The sequence below is a fragment of the Gossypium arboreum genome, chromosome 10 (genome assembly GCF_025698485.1).
Source record: "Gossypium arboreum isolate Shixiya-1 chromosome 10, ASM2569848v2, whole genome shotgun sequence".
Taxonomy (NCBI): Eukaryota; Viridiplantae; Streptophyta; class Magnoliopsida; order Malvales; family Malvaceae; genus Gossypium; species Gossypium arboreum.
Window position 1 is genome coordinate 108,379,115 of NC_069079.1, and position 22,293 is coordinate 108,401,407.

Below are 22,293 nucleotides of genomic sequence, written 5' to 3' on the forward strand. Positions count from 1 at the left end.
ACTTATGGTAGAGTTTTTAATATAAATAATTTTAATGTGTTAATAAATTTTATTTTAGCGATTTTTGTGCATTTTATATATTATATTTTAAAAAAATTATTTTTAAATAAAACTAATCTAAAAAAAATCAAATATGGGTTAGCCGGGTATGACGCGGGTTTACTTTTCTTAAATTAGATTGGGCTTGGACAAAAAAATAAACTTATTTTTCGGTTCAAATTAGATTTGAACTTGAAAAATTAATTTAAATACCTTACATGAATCCAACTCAAATCAACTCGACTCATTATCACCTCTAATCATAAGGATCTTATCTCACCCTATCTTTCTGTTCATTTGTCAAAATGTTGTCTCTTGCATGCTCATGAAAGCCGAGGAGGAATGGAGTTAAAATTATTTTTAATGGCCTAGCTATATGTCACTTGCTTCTCCTTGATGATTGCTTTCTCTTCTTCAAACTTACTGTGTGGTCATGCAGAACCATCAAGAACATTTTGAATCATTTCTATGAAGTGTTCAAAATTCCTTAGCCCGTCGTGTAGACCTAATTATTGAAGATGGTTCAATGGAATTCTTAACATCAAGGCAAAGGTGCACTAGAAAAGTATCTGGGTGTTGATTTAGGAAGCCTATCCAAAAACAGGGTATTCTTCCGACTGACAATAATCCAAAACAATTGAAGGATGCTGCTATCACTACTACCGAAGACATGCCCCCATAATTTTGCTCATTTCTGTCTAACAAAGCTTAGACATACTCCATGCTTATTATTATTTTGTTAAGCTAAACCAAATCATACAGCCCTTTATCTCATCTTTGTTTCTCCTTTTTACACATTCATTCATCATAGTCCAATTTGAAATAGTTTTACCCTTGAATAAGGTTTTCAACGTTGGAGCTGGGTCTTAGTTTTCATTAAAAATACCTTTTAGTTTTAAATTATATTTAAAAGGGTTAAAGTAGTTGGAAGAACCTGTATTATAGAAATTGTATTAAATTTGTATCTTTATTATTAAATAGATTAATTTAGTTTGTATATTATTAAAAAGAATCTAATTAAGTCTAAATTATATCAAAGATAATATTTATTGTATAAGAAAATTTTGAATTTTTTCATTTACAATTCAATTCTAAACAAAAATTCATTTATAAAACCAAAATAACTAAAAATAGTAACTCTTTTGAACAACAAATGTCAACTCTATATCAATTTGATCTTATTTGATTCTTTTTAATAGTAAAAGAATTAATTTGATTCATTTAATAGTAGATAATTTAATTTGATATAATTTCTATAATACATGGATTTCTCAAACAATTTCACCTATTTAAAAGTAAAAATAAAAAGAGATTATATTGTCATTTAAGCCTATTGGATTTGCCCAACGGATAAACACTTTCAAGGTCCTAAAACTTGAGAAAGATAGAGAAGTAAAATATAATGACCGCTGAAAATAAATAATGGATGATTCATTTCGTTCGTCATAGATTTAGGCACACGTGCCTTATGCACAAATCTCACACATCAGGGCAGGGGGTCGCTCCAGCGTACGCCGATCGACGAAGGATAAGGCTGGCAAATCAGCATAAACGACCAAAAACCGTGGGCTCACGCGATCCACAAGCGACACACGTGTTGCCCTTGAGAACAGTTTAGCTCTCAAGTGACTTCTTTGGATAACTGATGCGATTTGCTATTATGATGTTAAAAATAGCCGTAAGTATGAAATTTGGTATTGTAATGATAAGATATGTATTTGAATTTAAACTTTATTAAGCACATTAAATTAAAAATAATAAAATATATTATTTTACAAAATTATTAAAATATGTGAAATTGTAATTTTATTTAATAAAATAATAAAATTTATCATAATTTTTATAAATATTTTAATCATTCATTTTATAATCATTTTAAATTACTAGTATATTAAATTATAGATATATATTAGTTTACTAAAAATTAAATTAATAAAATTATTTAACATATAAAAGAGTAAAATAAAACAATGAGACTTTTTTTTGACAAAATAAATAAACAATGAAAACATAAATATGAAAGGAGGGGTGAATTACACAAAAATATTAATTTTCATAAAAAAATTATCAGATTAGGATGATTTTTTTGAAATTTATTGGATTAGACTGATTTTGGATCGAGAAGGAAAATGCATCCAGTTGGACGCGTTTTCCCTAACAGCTATCCCCAACAATTGAATTCCAACGACTCCCCTCCCCCAACTTTATTTTTTCTATTTAAATCTCAAATTTTCCACTTTTTCAATTCACTCTCAACTTTCTCTCAATTCATTCTCAATCCTCTCTCAATCCTTTCTTAATTCTCACTCAACTCAATTCTCTCAGTTCACTCTCATTTTTTTATTAAAATTGGATTAAGTTTTTTAATTAATTTTGTATTACGATTTTTATTCGCATTTATTAAAATTATTAATGGCAAATTCTCTTATTCGTTTGGATGGCAAACACATTTCGGCCATTCAATTGTAAATGGTAAAAAATTATTTTAATATAATTTAATTTAATTTAATTATTCGTTGTTATATTGAAATTTAAGATTTTATATTTTTATAATTAGCTGGAATATCGAATTTTGGAGACGTATACTCGCGATCTATTTGCTCCTCCATCATTTTTAATTGAACCATACTTGAGAGATGCGAGATTTTTACACGTGCCGTATGGGTAGGGGTTATAAATTGGGCCCCACACTTAAAAGAATATTGGTGGAAAGATGGAGACCAAGACATACATATTCCATCTTCCATGTGATGAGTTACTATCACACTCGAGGACGTGCAATTATAGCTCAGGTTACAGGTGGATGGGTTAGTTGTTGTTGCCAATTAGAGAGATGTATGTGAGCAACTTTTAGGGAGGGTTTCGAACACAATTTTTGGAGGTCAGATAAATATGAACTGATTGAAAAGAAATTTTGTCGGGATCGATGCGGAATCAAGTGAAGTTGAGAGAGAAGAACACGCTCGGGAGTACATCATTAGGATCATCAGAGGTCTCATAATGCCCGATAAATCGCGAAATCTTGTCCATTTAAGATGACTGCTAAAACTCGTGAACTTTAGAGAAATGGCTGACTCAGTTGGGGGTCAACTATGTTGGCGACAATGTGCCGAGAGATGTGTTAGGCGACACAACTACACAAAATTAAAATAAGTGGTAGCATGCTACTGTTGCAATCATGGGCGTGGTATTGATTACCTGTTTTACATCCTCAAGTTGACTACCCTTATACATTCCCACTTGTAACAAGGTAAAATTCATTTGATAATATACCATTTATAATTAAAATTTTAAAATTTTGTATTAACGTAGTATTTGAATAGGTGGAACCATGGGTCGAGTTACATGGGACTATCGGAGGTGCTCGAAGATATACGGCTACTCTTAGATCAACAATCGAAAACAGAGATATGTTTTTTTAAAATTTCAATTATACAATATTAACGTAGTTGATTTAAAAATTAATAGTAAATATATAATTAAAATTATTATTGTACTATAGTTTGAATGGATGTCATACTCCGATCTGATAATTCAAGCATGCATTCTGCCTGAATTCTTGGCGACTCCCAACATATGGCATATGAAGGCGCTAGTGGTAGTGTACGTTACGGTGGAGATGCATGAATCTGATTGAGTTATGCGGTAGTTCAAAATTAGATAAATAATTCCGCCGGCACCCCAAGACATCAAAGATCAGCATAATATCAACTCATGGGAGAGAACCGATGAAAATTAAGATACATATATGCGCAATATATCAACATTTGGAACCATAGGTACGGCTTTATACCTAATTGCGAACCCATTATCACTCGAGAATTAACTTGCAATACGGAGTACATGCCATGGTTTATATACCATGGAAAGTCATATCTACTATCGGAAGAGGCGAGGGGTAGGCAACATCATAAGCGGAGGCCACTACGAGTGCTTAAGAATCCAAGGTCTAGAGAAGCTGCTAAGACGGGTCCATCATCTACACCAATGCAAGAAGAGGCACCAATGGCCATACTACCCCCGGTCAGTATAGCTCGACTTATTTGGTGTTTTCACTGTCCCCGTCTTTTTTACGTAAGTACCACATCTTGCACCACATTTCTATGTTTTAACATCGTCTCCAGTTTTTTTTACACTACCACCTCTGTTCCCACCATATTACATACCGATGTCATCAATGTATTAGACGATGACGATTCTGATAACAACGTATGCACTGACTATGTTTGCAACATTGACAAGAAGTCCGTATTTTCTACTATCGATGTATGGGACATAATGTACTTATATGTCAATGATGTCTCAAATACCACCAAATCATTGTTCTACCAAGGTGGACCATCTTCGCAACCACCTGTTCGTAGAACGGAGGAGACACAATGGCAACTGAGGAGTACACCGTCATCAACTACGGATGAAGGCAAAAGAGAGGAGGGGTCAGAACCAAAACATATAACCGAAGGTGGAGGTGATGATAAAGGCAAATAAAAGGAGTAGCCAGAACCACAGCTTTAAAGAAAAAGAAATTCGTCTCACAACCGATGACCACCCCTTTGTGGCACACATTCTACTCGATGACACAAATGATTTTTTTTATACTTGTCATGTAAATCTTAATTGTTTATCTAAGTTTTAGTAGATAAGATTATACAGATATTGGATATGAATTTTTAAAAATAAATATTGTTTTTGAATCAAAATTGGTTGTCATTGTCATTTTATATTGTTAAGCCAAGTTTTATTCTGTCATTTTATACAAATATTACAAACTTGGACAAGAATCCAATTTCCACAAGAAAAATGGAACAAAGTTGTATATTGTATTATTCTCTATAGTATAATAAACTGATATTTACAAATTACAAAAAAAAATGAAAATGAATGAAAAAAATCAACAAATAGTAGTTAAAAAATTAATAAATCGGTTAACGAGGTCTTGTCATCATAATATCCTCCAAGTGTAGACATGACAACCTTGTATGCCTTGGGTTCCTACACTAACTGATAACCTCGGTTGGTTTTCCCTTTCCTGAATATCTATGTCGTTGCATATTCAAGTAGAATTCGGTAGGCCTTTTGGTTTACGACGCAATGAACTATTCGGTAACAACTTGAATGGATCGTTTGATACTGGTGGTCACATACTTTCATCTGGGATCGGTGTGAATTCATATTTCCACGTGTTATACATGTTTTGAATTATGTATACTTCATCCAAAAAGCTTATGTGATCCAAACATACTGAGGAATATGCTACAATTGCATGAGCGCATGGAAAATGAAGTGCGTCAAATATTCTGCAGTCCTAGGTCCGTCGTCTCAGGTTGACATGGTACACTCCCTCGACAATACCTTGGTCAGGTCCGTCAAACTCCGTAACCCAAAACAATAGGTTTTCGTGTGAGTACACACTAAATGCATACAATTCGCTCTTGTTGTAGCCTTTATAATTTCTTTCATAATGTCCTCACACCAAACATGACTGCCCTTCATCCATCCAATACATTTTTCCACTCGCTTTGGAAATAGAACTTCCAAGCAAAAATATGTTTCTTTCATAACTGAGGTTATCGGCAAATGATGCATCCCCTTCAACACGGAATTGATACATTTCGCCAGGTTTATTGTTATGTACTCGTATTGCAGACACCCATCATACGATTGTGTCCATTGGTCAAAAGGTATGTTAGCAAGGTATTTTACACCATGATCGTTAATGGTCTACAAGTTTTCCAACATTTTATGGAAACAGTGTTTAACGAACTTGTCCCCTATCGAGGAAAGTAAATAGTTTATCCATTAATTTCAATATCTAGCAATCAGTTAAATATCAGACAATTGACATAGTGGCGAATACATACCCATGTTAATCACTTTTGTGCATTGAATTTCATATCCGTGTTGTCTATAGTAGTTCACTACCATATGTCTTATACAATACCTATAATGTGTACGGTCTCAAAAGCTTCCCTATTGTTCAATTGCGACCAGTATTTCAAGTCCTCTTTCGAATATGACGTATATATCGAGTTGGGGGACAATATACCTTCTCAACCTAGACAGGAAGAAATCTCAATCATCTGCCTTTTCTCTTGGTGTTATTGCAAAGGCTATTATAGCCAACAACAATTGATGTTGATATCTTCTATACATAAAAGTACCGTTGATTTGTACCAATGTCATACAGTACCAGAATGCTTCTCGCCATTGGTTGAAAGTCCAAAAGAAATGATGGAACACTCGGCATCCATGGACATATGATTGTTATAGTACATAGGCTCTGTTTGCAGATCAATTATGTAACATGGTACGTACTGATCCAATGCTTGACACCACAGCTACAAATTATTGTACGACATGTCCCACCCATTATGAATATTCTCTAAGGCCTTCTGCTTTACGATCTGTACCTTGTGGTATGACGGTGTGTATTTGTACTAGCTACGAATATTTGCAATTATATTGGCACAGGAATCCTGAGGCTTGATTTTATCATAAGTTATATTATGTTCGCAATCATCTCCAAATCCAAATTTAGATAATCTTGTCTAATACTTGAAACAACATGAGTATTTCAAAATTACGAATTCAATACCACAAATATCAGACAGTTTTGACACAATACTCGTGAAAAACACACGTATGTGGAGCGACATATTTCTTAATAGTCCACAACCCTGTCTTTTTCTTTATAGAAGCCATGATTTTCCATGGACATTTATTGTCTCGCATTGTGCATTTCACCTTGTATTTCTTCGAATGAGATTTAACAACGTATAAGCTTACCCCATTATTTATGTTGTATCGATTTATTACTATGACAAAAGCATCTTTAAAGGAAAACTTCTTCCCCGCTTGTAAATCACTAGCATTCAATGAAAAACTCGCATGGCTCGATCTTCTGTATGGGAGTTTTAAAAATTAAAACCCACATTCTGCTAAAAGGTCCACATTATGCATATAGGTTGAAAGTGAGTATACCTTAAATCATGGATCTTCTTCGACATCTTCTTCCAGAACTTCACCGTCTGAACCTCTATCTTCTGGTTTAGTTGGAATCGACTCTAGTTTAAAAAATAATGCAATTTCCAAACCATCCAGCTTAGACTCCCGGATTGGATCATTATCGGATTCAATGCCCTCTTCAATCTCAACACCCCAGCATGTCCAGGGTTGGATGTCTCCTCGCTAGTGAAAGTTGTAAGGAGTACATCATCTCTTCTTGTATAGTTTTCAGAACAACCAAAATCACCTATAAATTGCCCACCAGTGGACCTTGATGTCATACCCCTATAAGTGTTCCTAACATCAAAAATCAATTGACTAAAGTTAAAATCAAAACCACTAATTGAGTGTCATATTAGGGTGTCAAATTCTAGGCTATCGCCAAACCCCGATTACTGAATGTTCTTTTTTCCATGGTTGAAATCTAGGGCTGAAGTCGATAAATGTCTTCCCATTAATGATTTTAGGATATCATAATAGGAACTTTCTAACAAATTCATGAAGCTACCGCACAATTGTATCATTAGACTCTCAGCTTCCTCTTCCTTTCCGGCTTGCAAAATTGGAATAGATGTCGACCTCTAACCGCCTTTATCTGTGCTTGCAAAATTTGCATATAACTCGAGTATTGGTGATCCACTAGCAATATGCGTCTGGACCATCGCCTCCATCCCCCTTGTGCCTCTGATATTAAAATCCTCATATTTGACAGGGTCGATTGAAGTAAAATATCAGTATTTCAATGATGATACTCTCATCTGGGTGGATCCAATAATTTTCCACCTAATTCTTTTATAGAACTATGAAAGTTATATGTTTAGGTTGAAAACCAATCATGTTGTGTTCTCTGGTGAAAAAACAACCCCAATGTCAGTGTCAAAAATTTTACTTTCGTAATAAACAACATTAACTCATCCACTCATTTTAACGAAATAACCTGTTTCAAATGTGGGAAACAAAAATATTATGCAAAAAAATAGAGTTATAATTATATATAAACAATAAAAATAGAACCTTACTTGATGCAATTACATGTTTTCTTGAAATTATACCTTCCGAAACGTCTTGTGAACTTCCTCTTCGTGCGATTTAGTATGCTTGAAATTGGCTTATGGCACTGAATACTGAAAATGATCGATTTATATAGCAGTGGTGGGTGACAAAATGATTCAAAAATTATTATCCTGGCATTCATGAAATATATGTCAGGTGATTGACAATTTTGTAGGGGTTGAAATTGGGATAGTGAAAAACTACCTATAAGGCGCGCCCAGTTAGAGGTGTTTTCAGTGCTATGTCAGCCAAAAATGCCTCCAGCTGGGCAAGTGACCTCTTCATAACGTATTAACGTTCAGAGTGAAAATACTGCACAAAAGATATAGAATAAAGCGGTGTTCACAAGTATATGGGTTAGGTTGAAATTTAGTTACAATGAAGTAGGCAAGTACTTTAAGGATAATACCCAATGAAGATGAACACGGAATTAATCCTAACCTAAACACAAATAGATCTAATTATTACTTTAAATAAATCATAGTACAATAAAACATAAATGAGAGATTTGGTTTTTTGATAATTTAATAACTAAAATAGTATAAAGAAAGAAACTTTGAAAAAATAATTTGTAAATTGTATCAAATCTAACTACGGGTGATTAGCTTACTTTGGTGGTCATAACTAATTCCTATTTTGGGCTCCTATTCAATTAACTAGTCATTAACCTAACAGGATCTCTCGATCCTCCACTAAACTAATGAGTCGGGAAGAACTACTTATCTCTTGACCTCACAGTCTAGACTGGTTTAGGGATAAGGTGTCCATAGATAGACCATACCAATTTTGGGCTAATTCTCACCTAAATGACTTTCTAAGGTCGTCAAACCTAGGTTTAAGTTCTTCCTCTGCCAAACAACTGATTCGTTAAGAAAACCTACATAGTAATCAATTAATCACACCTCTACTCACTAATCCCCCATAAGAGGATTAGTTCCTCATGGATCTCATTAAAACAATAATCTTGATAAATAAGATATGCACAAATAATAAATCAAGAAAAAAGGTTTAAAGAATCTTGAATTGTATTTAATTGATTGTAAGCACAGAATCTACAAGATTTATTCTAAGCTTACAAAGTAACTTCTCGAAGTAACATGAATACGAAGAACTAAAATAAACTTATAGCATAAAACAAAGGAAAAACTAAAACTAAAATTACAAAGAAAACTTAAGAATATAAAAGATGTCCCTTAACAAGTGTTTAAGAGCCTATTTATAGAGTTAGGGTTGTCATTGTCCTCAACCCCAGGTCACCTAATGCTCTCATGCTTAACTTTTTATTGTGTGGACCAAAACACCTCTAGCTTGTAAGTGTTTCCTGTATAGGACTGATGTCGCGACACCTTAGGGCCTGTGTCACGACATCGAAGGCGGTATGCCCATGTTCAGGGTAGCTTTAGGGGTATGTAACGACATCTCATCGCTGTGTCGTGACACTGAAGGTAGACTCGAGATTCTTGTATTCTGCTCCATATGTTGCGACATCTAACTTTTCGTGTTGCAACACAACGATCAATATTGAGTTTATACACCCTCGAATGGTCTCCTGCATACTCACTAAGTACATTAGCTTGCCTATAGGTCTCATTTGGGCCCCAAGGTCAATAAAAGACTCAAAATACACTTTTTATTGAATTTAAACTAAATTATGAAAACTTAACTAAAGCATAATGAAAATGCTTGTATTTAAGCTCCTTAAGTGCAAAAACTAGTTTAATCTACTACATCGTATCATAGCATATCAAACTCCCCCACACTTAAGTTATTGCTTGTCCTCAAGCAAAGTAACAAAAATAAGAAATTAAAAGACGACCCTTGAGCAAGTATAGTAAAAACGTTGGTTTCGGGGTACATAACTAGGCATTTCATATTTACACATAATCTTGACATGATATATAGCTGACTTACAACTTTTGATATCAAACACCTAAGTTCAGTATATTACGAGGAATACAAACACTAAGGTTTTCAAACGTATGAGTCCATCAATAAATCACATAGGTAATTTGATTATCCTAGCAGAATAAAAATAGTCGAAAATGCTATTATTTAACATGATGTCAATTCATAAATAAGTCTACCTAGATCATATAGGACTTTTTAGCTTGTAACGTTCTAAGGCTTAGAACATGTATGAAATTCAAGAACAATAAGCATCAAAATAGTTTGATCTAGGTATCAACAAGATTTCTATATAAGAAGTCACAACAAAATATAGCAACTACGTCTAGCTTACGAGTTTTTGTGCATTAATGAAAGAGTTCTTCTATTTTTCTGACTTTGTCACATTTTTTTCCTTTTTCAATACATCTCACTCACAAATGCTTTTACTTTTCAAGTACTTTTTCTACTCGTTTTGATGTTCTTTTTGAAATTTTCTTTTGTTTTATACATATTAGCTAACCTATAATTACTATATCATACTGTTTCTTCCTATTTCACTTTGTTGTTACAAAATATGCTTTGATGTAACTACTTAACCCTCAATACATATGGTCAGACGTCTATAGTCATGCAGTTTAGGACTAAAGAAAAAGGGTAAGTAAAAATTAATATTTTGGCTCAAGTTTTGTATGAAGGTTCATCAAGAAATATTTTTTGACTCAAAAATAGGTACTAAGGATAAAAAAAACATGTTAGCATTTTGGTTCTAGGCGTATACCAAGCAATGCCTTAGGTCCCTAGGTATTTCAGTATTTACAAATTTAATCAATCAAACAATCACAAATTCAACAATCTATAATACATACTAGCATGCTCGTTTCCCTGTATTCTCCATATCTTTTGGTACATTTAATTGCTCAATGCCTACTTACAATGTAACATATAAAACTCAGTAGTTTAATAGTAAAAAAATTAAAATAATCTACTATCATGCCAACTTCTGGTAAATACAATCATCTTATATACATGCTCCTAAGCAATCACTTGTATTTCTACAAGCTCAAACACACAATTGACAGCAAAAATTAAAAGAAATGCATAAAAATTCAAGCAAATTTCTTATGTTACCCCCCACACTTTAGATAACACATTGTCCTCAATGTGTAGTCTTAAACGGATAAGGAAAGAAGTTACATGATTGATCATTATAGTTCTGTAATCTATTGATGGGTGCTCCTTTCCCTTTTTTTTATTGAAAGCTCTGAATTGTTGTGTTTCTATCATGTGGGGATTTTTCCATAAATTTTACTAATTACAATATCCTAAAAGAAATCAATAAATATTTCTAACGTAAAATAAATCAAACATAAAAATTATCCTAACATATATATGTATCTCCCTCCTAAAAGATTTTTTTTTATTCTTATCCTTCCTAGAGTCCTCGTTTTCTTCTCTCTTCCTTTGTCTTCAGTGGAGTATTACAAATTGTTTCTATAAGTAATCTCCTAGTAATTTCTTTGGAGGATTTATCTCTTTGTCTAGTTGCTTCATAAGCACTACTGCTCTTTTACATAATTTCATTATCAGGTGTGGAAAGAATGTTCCTTTTGATTGATTTCATACACACTTAATCATATTTTGATAGATCCAAATACCAATACATATCTACTTCTTTTTGCAAAATCACATATACTAGAATGGCCTATACCGGACTGTTATTGGAAATGTCTGATATGGGCCAAATTCTTGAACATACGGACTTCCTCCATATTTTTGCTCTTGAAGTCATTAGCACTTGATTGAATGTCTCAGGTATTTCTGTTCTTGTTTAATATGTCTAAACTTATTTCCCTTATGTTAAAAATCTCAAAACCTCTTCCATATCTACATTTTTAAATTTTTTGAGATATGTTTTGAACAAGTAATCACGGTAATAATATGGAGTATCATAAAATTGACAAATATTTCTTTCGGTTGCCAACACATTGACCCATCTGACTTTGACATATGTCTGCATCTCATAGTATGGTCTTGTCGCTTCTCTTTCTTTTAATGCAAGGTAAAACTCCTGCACAACATGTATTATTGTTGGTTCTTCAGGTGGTAGGTAGAAGTAAGTCCATTCTCGTTCTGTTGCAATTTCCTAAACTTCTTTACAGATCCCTATTAACGAGTCAAATCCCTATTCTTGGACGAATGTATAGGGCTAAAACTATTGCAGGTATTTATCTATATTGTTTTCCTGGAATTTAACATATGTATTTATTATGTTTATACACAAACTTGTAATTACTCAAATCTGAATTTGTTGTAATCTTTTGTTCCGGGATTGTCAAACTTCTCGAACAATGATATAGAAATCTTGTTAGTTTCACAATGTTGGAAGTTAATAAAGTGGTTTATGTGGCATGTTAATTCTTAAAGGATGATGATAATAAGAATTAGAATTTAAAATTATGTTAGGTATGTTATTCATAATTAGTAAGGAGTTAAATAATTTTAAATCTATTAAAATTCTATTACGAACACATCAAAAGTTAGTAAATTCGGACTGCTAGTTACGTAGGGGTGTCGGGACATCTCTTATGGTTGTCGCAACATCAAAGGCAGTTTACCTGTGTTGTATTTCATTCGATATTGTGACATGCGAAGCTGTTGTCGCGACATAGAAAGCAATTTCTATCGTACTTTTTCTCCGCCTCAAGATCCTTATTTATTTCATTTTCTTGATTTGTTTCCCAGTCCTTTCCCATGATTACTTTACTTCCATATTGACTCCATAAAGCTTTGCATTGTAAGACTTTAATGTCAATTACTGCTTTAGTTGTTCCCCTAAAATAATGTTTTATTTGCTGTGCATTTACGAGAAAAAGTCGCCCTCCTTTTTCGATGAATTTTATTACCCTATGAGGTATCTCTTAATTTATGGTGTATGGGCTGGTCCACCTTGATTTTAACTTGTCAGGAAATAATTTCAACCTTGAATTAAACAAGAAGACTTTTTTTCCAGGCAAAAATTCTCATTTTTGTATTTTAACATCATGCTGAAGTCTGCTCCTCTATTTATACAATTTAGTGTTCATAAGCCATGAAACAGAATTCTTCCAATTCTTATAGTTGGAATAATAATTCTTTCTTGGCTAACTCCGGGTTTAAGTTTAACTCTTTAATTGCCCAGTATGCTTTTCTTTCCAATTTAATAAAAAAATGTCAATTTTTTCCGTAAATTTGTTTGTAAGGGGACATGCCTAAAGGAGTTTTGCAAGTTTTCTGTAAGAATACAGTGCATCATATAGTCTTGCTGTCCAATCTTTCCTATTTGGATGTACCTTTTTTTCCCAATATTTGCTTATTCTCCCGATTGGACATCTCTACATGGCCATTAGCTTGCGGATGGTATGCTATTGTCATCTAATGTCTTACATTATATTTAGCTAGAGCGGCTTCGAACTGTTTACTGTAGAAATAAGATCATTCATCACTCACCAATGCACAGGGTGTTCCAAATCTAGCGAAGATGTTTTTTTCTCTAGAATCTAACTACTCTTTTATGTCATTTGCAAGTAATGCCACTGCTTCAACCCATTTAAAGACATAATCAACAACCAACAAGATGTATTGATTCCCAAAAGAACTTGGAAGAGGTCTCATGAAGTCAATTCCCCAAACATCAAATACCTCGACTTTGAGTATCCTTGTTTGTGTCATTTCATCTCATTTTGATATACTTCTAGTCCTTTTTTAACACCCCTAACCCATATTTCTCGCCGGAACAGTGTTACGGAGCATTACTAGGGTTTATGGATCAAACAGACAGAAATTTCAAATGTTTCATAACATATCAATATTCATAATAAAACCAATCAAAATCATATATATTGTCCCTTATACGAGCCCTCAAGGCCTTAAATACGCATTAGAAACAAGTCGGGACAAAATCGAAAACTTAAAAATTTTTCAGAAAACATAGAAAATTTCAAAGCTGTAGGGGTCACATGGCCGTGTCACCTGGCCGTGTGTCATACACGGCTGAGACACACACACCTGTGTCTTAGGCCGTGTGGACAAGAAAATGACCACTTCCAAGTCATTTCTTTCACCCTTTCAGGCATAAACCTACAAGAAATTTGTACATGTATATAAGGCCTTTAAACATACTCAAATTATGCAAAGAATGACTAATCTCAATACGAAATGTTCATACAACCAATATGCCAAAAAGAACTCAATCATCAATCATCAAGCATCAACTTATACATATACATGAGCACATTTGTTCAAACCTTAACCATACATATCTAATTAAACTCAAAACTATTTCCATGCTATATCAAAAATAATCTCACTACATTTGATCACATTTATACCATTTACCAACTGATTTGTTTCCATACCAATACATAACACAATTGACACATACCAACCTTATCATATTAGGCATACCATATTTCAATCATGCACATCTATTCAAGACTTTTCCAAAACATACCATGTCTTGGCCATATTGAGATCGATACAATATATACCAACTTTGGTTATTTCTAAACATGCATTAAATTGACCATATTAACCATAACCAACAAGATATCAATAGTACCTTAAGTACCTCAAATTCAAGGCAACATTTCATGCCATAATTATCAACCAAAATAACATATATATGTATATACCAAACTCATCAATTAAACATTAGACAAAATCCACCTATACATGCCATTATAACCTTAACCAAGATATCAAAATCTACCGATATAATCGTTGGATAGTGTGATAGATCTCTGACGAGCTTCCAACCCGATCGATCTTCTGATAATCTGTAAAGTAAATGATAAACAACTACGTAAGCAATGAATGCTTTGTAAGCTCGTACAAACGTTAAACATAATATTTCAATTCAATAAAAAACTTTATATGATAAAATAAAGCTATACCAATGCCTCAAGATTTATCAACTGCATAGCCACTAACTCATAAATGAGTAAGTCTATCAACATCATATATATGTTCATTCCTAACACAATAAGATTTTATAAGAAATTTTACTCCATCATTAACTGTAACACCCCTCACTCGTATCCGACGCTGGGATAGGGTCGAGGCGTTATCGAGATTTCACGTTCATAAATATATTAAATCGAGTCACCAAGTTGCTTTCAAATTAAAATCTTTTTAAATATGTACATCTTGTCCCTTAAACAGGTCTTTGAGACCTAAAACATACCCAGAGGTAGTGCGGGACAAAACCGAGAACATTTGATAAACTTTGGGCATCTTGGAAAATTTCCCTTACTTTGAAGTGTCACATGCCCGTGTGGCTTGGAACACACCCGTGCAGTTACCCAGTGTCCAAGACTTGAGCATTCTATTAAATTCACACGGCCAAGACACACGCCCGTGTGTCTAGCCCGTGTTCATTTAACAGACTTACAATTTTAGATGCAGGGAACACACAGCCATTCCACACGCCTATGGGTATGGCCCGTGTATTACACATGGCCTAGACACACCCCTATGTGCCCAACCGTGTGGACCTTAATAGGCTATTTTCCAAGCCTTTGGTCACCCCTTTTTATCACTTATACATGAGGATTATTAAATACAAAGTAAAACATGATTATACTTTTATAAACAGTCTTTGCAAAAACTTATTGCATAGAAACCTCATATCATTGGTTTCATACATGCTAGGTTATTTCCCATCTTGTATTTATGGGTTTTCATGCCACTTTAATACATTCAAGATTGGCTCATTCTTGTGACTCATTGCCAATTTGAATTCAAACATCGCATATGATTATAAACATGCATGGAAATTTTGTGGGTCATAGCCTACTTCAAAACAAGCCGATCTCTATAGCCATATACAAAAAGAAAGATTTATCTTTACATGCCTTCATTTGGAAAATCAAATGACACATATAACAAAATACTCAAAAGACCTATACATTCCATTAAACAAATCGGAAATGCCTTTATACCAAAGCTGATCTATTTGATAGTATGCTGACTCTCCAACCGTCTTCCAATCTTTATGAGTCCTCGAGCTCTGTGAGAGACAGGAAAATGAGAGGGGTAAGCATTTTCATGCTTAGTAAGCTTGAATAACTGGAAAGTAAAATTACCAAGTAATTTGCATGCAATCAAATTGGGTAATAAATTCAATGAGCATAGGATGGCTTCCCTATCACATACACTCAATCAATGAGTTAGTCACATAACAATTCACTATGAAAGTTATCTTAGATGAGCTCAGCATTCAACATCTTATTTTGTACATATAAGTCATGTTAATCTCGTTGAGTTTCTAGGAAGTCTCGATGGAATACCCATTAACCGTCAATTCATATGAATGATCATTTCAAGTATGCACTCCCACAAACCTCACATCTCATGGCGGGATTACCAATCCAGGCTAAATCTCCCATTTTATGAACTTATAAGGTGATGTCGGGATTACCAGTCCAGGCTAAATCCTTTATAACGACAAACAACTTTATTGATCTCGGATCCGAATTATCAGTCCAGGCTAAATTCAGATCCTAATCGGATTACCCGTCAGAGCTAAATCCATAATGCACACATATTCTTCGGGAGGCTCGACCATTCAAAGGAACACCCGTCTAGGCTAGATCTTTTTATAAATGAGATCAATGGATTACTCATCCAGGCTAAATCCTTACTGCAACACATGTAGGACCTCATTACACATGTCAATCATGGTTTATCCATCGAATTCCCTTTTTATCCTCAACTGAGACATTTATCACAATTCATACTTAAACATGCATTTCATAAAATTTCATGTTATTAATAAATACAATCATCATGCATTCATAAATCATATAATTAGGCACATTGAGTGTTTACTTTAAGTTATCCGAACTTACCTGGTATTCGTTTCGGTGTCGTGTTTCGGTTATTTCGAAACCTTTCGTTTTCCTCGATCGACCTCCGGAATTTGTTCCTCGGGGTCTATAACAATAGAAATAGATCATTAACACTCCACATTATACATTTCAAGTCTAAATTCCACCCACAGTCCAAATGACCGTTTTGCTCCTAACCTTTCACATTTTTACGATTTAGTCCCTAAGCTCGTATAATGAAACACATGCAATTTCTACCATACTCAAGCCTAGTCGAACGCTTTTCCCTTTTATGGTAGCCCACATTTTCCATTATTTTTACATTTCTACCACACATTTTACAACTTTTGCAAAAAGGTCCCTTTAGGGGTTTTTCATGAAAATCACCTAGGAAAAGTTGTTTAACACTCATCAAACTTTCATATACCTCCATAAAACATCAAAATACAAGTAACTCATGCATGGGTAAATTTTTAAACATGAACCCTAGCATGAAATATGGGTAGAAATGGAGAGAGTAAGCTACTAGCATCTCAAAATTACAAAGAACATTAAAAATGGAGCTTGGGAGCACTTACTAATGAGCTTGAAAAGCTTGGAAACCTTAGCTATGGTGGCTTAGGAATTTCGGCTGGACAAGGGAGAAGAATGGCTGATTTTTGCCTTCTTTTTCCCATTTTATTTCATTAATATGCCAAATGACCAAAATTCCCTTAAGCCCATTTTTGTCCAAAAACTTAGAAATTGGGCAAATTGCTTCCCAAGACCTTCTATTTTATAATCTAAAGCTATTTCATGCAAATTGCTTCTAGAATCCAAGTTTTGCAATTTATTCAATTTAGTCCCTAATTTTCCAATTGGGCACTTACTCAAAGAATTCCTTCATGAAACTTTAACATATACATATTCTCATATTCTAAGCCTCGTAATAATCATAAAATAAATATTTTGATGTCGGATTTGTCGTCCTAAAACCACTATTCCGACTAGGCCCTATTTTGGGATGTTACATTTCTCCCCCCTTAGGGACTTTCGTCCTCGAAAGTCTTACTAGTGAACAGATTCGGATATGGGCTTCTCATGGTTTCTTTTGGTTCCTAGCCTCTTCTACACCATGTCGATGCCATAAAACTTTTACTAAGGCCACATCTTTATTCCTCAGCTGTTTAACCTCATGAGCTAATATCTTAACTGGTTTCTCTCCATAGGTCAAATCCGGAAAAAATTTCAATCTCAGTCGGCGAAATCACGTGAGAGGGGTCTGATTGGTATCACCTTAACATAGATACATGGAACACATCATGAATTTTTTCCAGTTCAGGTGGTAATGCCAAACGATAGGCTAACGGTCCAACTATTTCAATGATCTCGTACGGTCCAATAAATCGTGGACTCAGTTTGCCTTTCCGGCCAAATCTCAACACCTTTTTCCATGGAGATACTTTTAAGAATACTCCATCTCCAACTTGAAACTCAATTTCCTTTCTTTTCAGATCAGCATATGACTTTTGCCTATTCGATGCCGCTTTCAAATAATCTCGTATCACTTTAACTTTCTCTTCAGTTTCTTTAATCAAATCAACTCCGTGAATCTGATTTTCCTTAAGTTCTGTCTAGTATAATGGAGTTTGGCACTTTCTGCCATACAAAGCCTCATAAGGTGCCATCTTCAAACTCGTTTGAAAACTGTTGTTTTAAGCGAATTCTACTAGCGGCAAATATTTTTCCCAGCTACCCTGAAATTCAAGGATGCAACATTGCAACATATCCTTAAGAATCTGAATCATCCGCTCAGACTGACCATCTGTCTAAGGGTGAAAAGCTGTACTAAAGCATAACTTCGTACCCAAGGCTTCTTGTAATTTCTTCCAGAATCTCGAAGTGAACCTCGGGTCTCTGTCGGAAATAATCGACAGTGGTACCCCATGCAATCTTACAATCTCAGAAATGTACAAGTCGACCAATCTATCAAGGGAGTAATCTGTCCTCACCAGAATAAAATGAGCCGACTTCATCAACTTATCTACTAGGACCCATACGACATCTTTCTTCTTCAGAGTCAATGGCAATCTTGTCACGAAATCTATAGTAACTCTGTCCCACTTCCATTCGGGGACCATCACAGGCTATAGCAAACCTGAAGGCACTTGATGTTCAGCTTTAACTTACTAACATACTAGGCATTTCAACACAAATTCAGAAATATCTCTTTTCATACCGTTCCACCAGTACATTTTCTTCAAATCGTTGTACATCTTGGTACTTCCCTGGTGAATTGACAAACGGCTGTTATGTGCTTCTTGCAAAATTTTCCGAATAAGTTCATTGTTTTGGGTACACAAACCCTATCTCTAAGCATCAAACATCCATCAGAACTAATCTGAAAATCTGATTCAATACCTGACTCACATTGAGTTCTTTTAGCTTGTAAGCCATCGTCATTAGTTTGAGCATCATAGATTTCCTGAAGGAATGTCGGCCTAGCCTCTAGCTCAGCCAAGACTGAACCATCATCAAGCAATGCCCAATGAGCATACATGGCCCTTAATGCAAACAAGGATTTTCTGCTCAATACATTAGCGACCACATTCGCCTTTCCTGGGCGATAGTCAATAATCAGTTCGTAATCCTTGATTAACTCTTGCCACCTCCGTTGCCTCAAATTTAATTCTTTTTGAGTCATTAAATACTTTAAACTCTTGTGGTCGGTGAATATGCAGCAAGTCTCACCATATAAATAATTCCTTTAAATTTTTAAAGCAAAAACGATAGCAACAAGTTCTAGGTCGTGTGTAGGATAGTTCTTCTCATACAGCTTCAACTGTCGTGAAGCATAGGCTATTACTTTGCCATCTTGCAAAAGTACACAACCCAGTCCATTTGAGGATGCGTCACTGTAGAATACAAATTCTTCTCTCGACTCAGGCAATACTAAAACAGGAGCTTCAGTTAACAGTGTCTTTAACTTCTCAAAACTTTGTTGACACTTTTCTGTCCATTCAAACTTAACGTTTTTCTGTAACAATCTCGTCATCGGAGTTGCTATCATGGAGAATCCTTTCACAAATCTTCGATAGTAACTTGCTAAGCCCAAAAAGCTTCTAACCTCGGTTACATTCTTAGGCGGTTTCTATTCAACAATAGTAGGGATCTTACTTGAATTGACTCAGATGCCTTCACCCGAAACAATATGACCCAAAAATCCAACTTCCTGAAGTAAAAACTCACTCTTGCTAAACTTAGCATACAACTGCTTTTGTTGCAAAGTTTGCAACACAATTCTCAAGTACTTTGCATGTTCTGACTCATCTTTGGAATAAATCAAGATGTCGTCAATGAACACAACGAAAAACTTATCCAAATATGGCCGAAAGATCCTATTTATTAGGTCCATAAATATGGCTGGTGCATTCGTCAGCCTAAACGGTATGACAAGAAATTCATAATCGCCATACCTTGTCCTAAAGGTTGTCTTAGGTACATCCAACTCTTTAACTCGCAGTTGGTAATAGCCAGACCTCAAGTTTATCTTAGAAAACACGGTGGCTCCTTTCAACTGGTTGAACAAATCATCAATCCTTGGTAAAGGATACTTATTCTTGATAGTTACCTTGTTCAGTTGGCGGTAATCTATACATAAACTCATCAAACCATCTTTCTTCCTTAAAAATAGAACGGGAGCACCCCAAGGTGAAAAGCTTGGCCTTACAAAACCTTTATCCGTCAGCTCTTGCAACTGTACTTTCAACTCTCTTAGCTCAGTTGGTGCCATCCTATACGGAGCAATTGAAATAGGAGCTGTCCCTGGCACCAACTCAATACCAAATTCTATTTCCCTTTCAAGAGGTAATCCGAGTAATTCTTCTGGAAATACATCTGGGTACTCACATACTATAGGCACAGATTCAACCTTCAACTCTGTTTCCTTAGTGTTCAATACAATTGCAAGGCAGGCTTCATACCCTTTTCCAATATATCTCTGAGCAACCATTGCCGTGATCACAACAGGAGGCGTACCCAACTCTCTTGAATCAACCCGTAGAATCTCACCATCTAAGCATCACAATTTAATATACTTACTACCATAATTTACAATTACATCATGTAGAGCTAACCAATCCATACCAAGTATTACATCAAATTCATCAAATGGTAACAACATAAGATTAGCCAGAAAATAATGACCCTGAATCGTCAAAGGACAATTCTTACAGACTTTATCAACCATGACTGATCTGCCTAGTGGGTTTGACACTTTAATAATAAATTCCGTAGGTTCAATGCGTATGTTCATTCTAGATACCAAGCTCATGCAAATGTATGAATGCATCGACCCCGGGTCAATTAAGGCAATAACACATGTATCGAAAAGAGAAAAAGTACCCGTGATAACATTAGGAGTAAAGGCTTCCTCTCGGGCACGTATACATACGTTCTTTCCGGAGCTCGAGCCTCTAGTTTTGCAGCGTCTTTAGTCGTAACTTGACTTCCACTGGAACTTCCAGGATATCTCGGAGGTCTACCTCGTGAAATAGGAGTACTCGACTTCGGGGCTATTTCCACTTCTTTCTCGACTTGCTCTGGGCAGTCCCTGAGAAAATGGTCAAGAGATCCACATCTGAAACATGCACTGCTCTTCACTCGGCACTCTCTGAACTGAAATTTGTTACAACTCTTACACTTCAGCTTTTGATCATCTACACTCCCCACACTAGTTACCATCGGGGAGGAAGACTTTTGGCTTCGTCGTTTAGAGCTTCTCGTTCTACCCGAATATCCTACTGATGAAATGGAGCGTTCATGCTGGCTCCTTAATTTCTTTATGGGAAATGAGTGTTTTACCACTGGACCTCTTGCTCGCGACTCGGGCCTCTCTCTTTGCTTGTTTTCTTTCATTTTTAAGCTCATCGGCCTTCTTGGCCCGATCAGCCAATGCGGCAAACTCTCATATTTCCAGGATCCAAATCACCAACTTAATTTCCTCATTCAGACCTTCCTTAAAGCGTTTACACATTTTCAACTCGGTTTGGAACAATTCAGTTGCGTACTGACTTAGCCTCACGAACTCTCATTCGTATTCTGCTATAGTCTTGTTCCCTTGTTTGAGTTCCAGGAACTCCTTTCGCTTCGAGTCTAGAAATAGTTGGCTAATATATTTATTCCTAAACTCTACTTGGAAGAAATCCCAAGTGATATTTTCCTTTAGCACTACCGAGGATACAGTCTTCCACCAATGATACGCAGTATCTTTCAGGAGGGACATGGCACACTTTAAACAATCCTCAGGTGTGCACGAAAAATCATCTAACACCCGTGTAGTATTCTCAAGCCAAAACTCGGCTCTTTCAGCATCATCATCAACTTTAGCTCTGAATTCTTTGGCCCCATACTTTCTAAGCTTATCAACAAGGGTCTTACCAATTCTTACCGGTGCCATACTTCA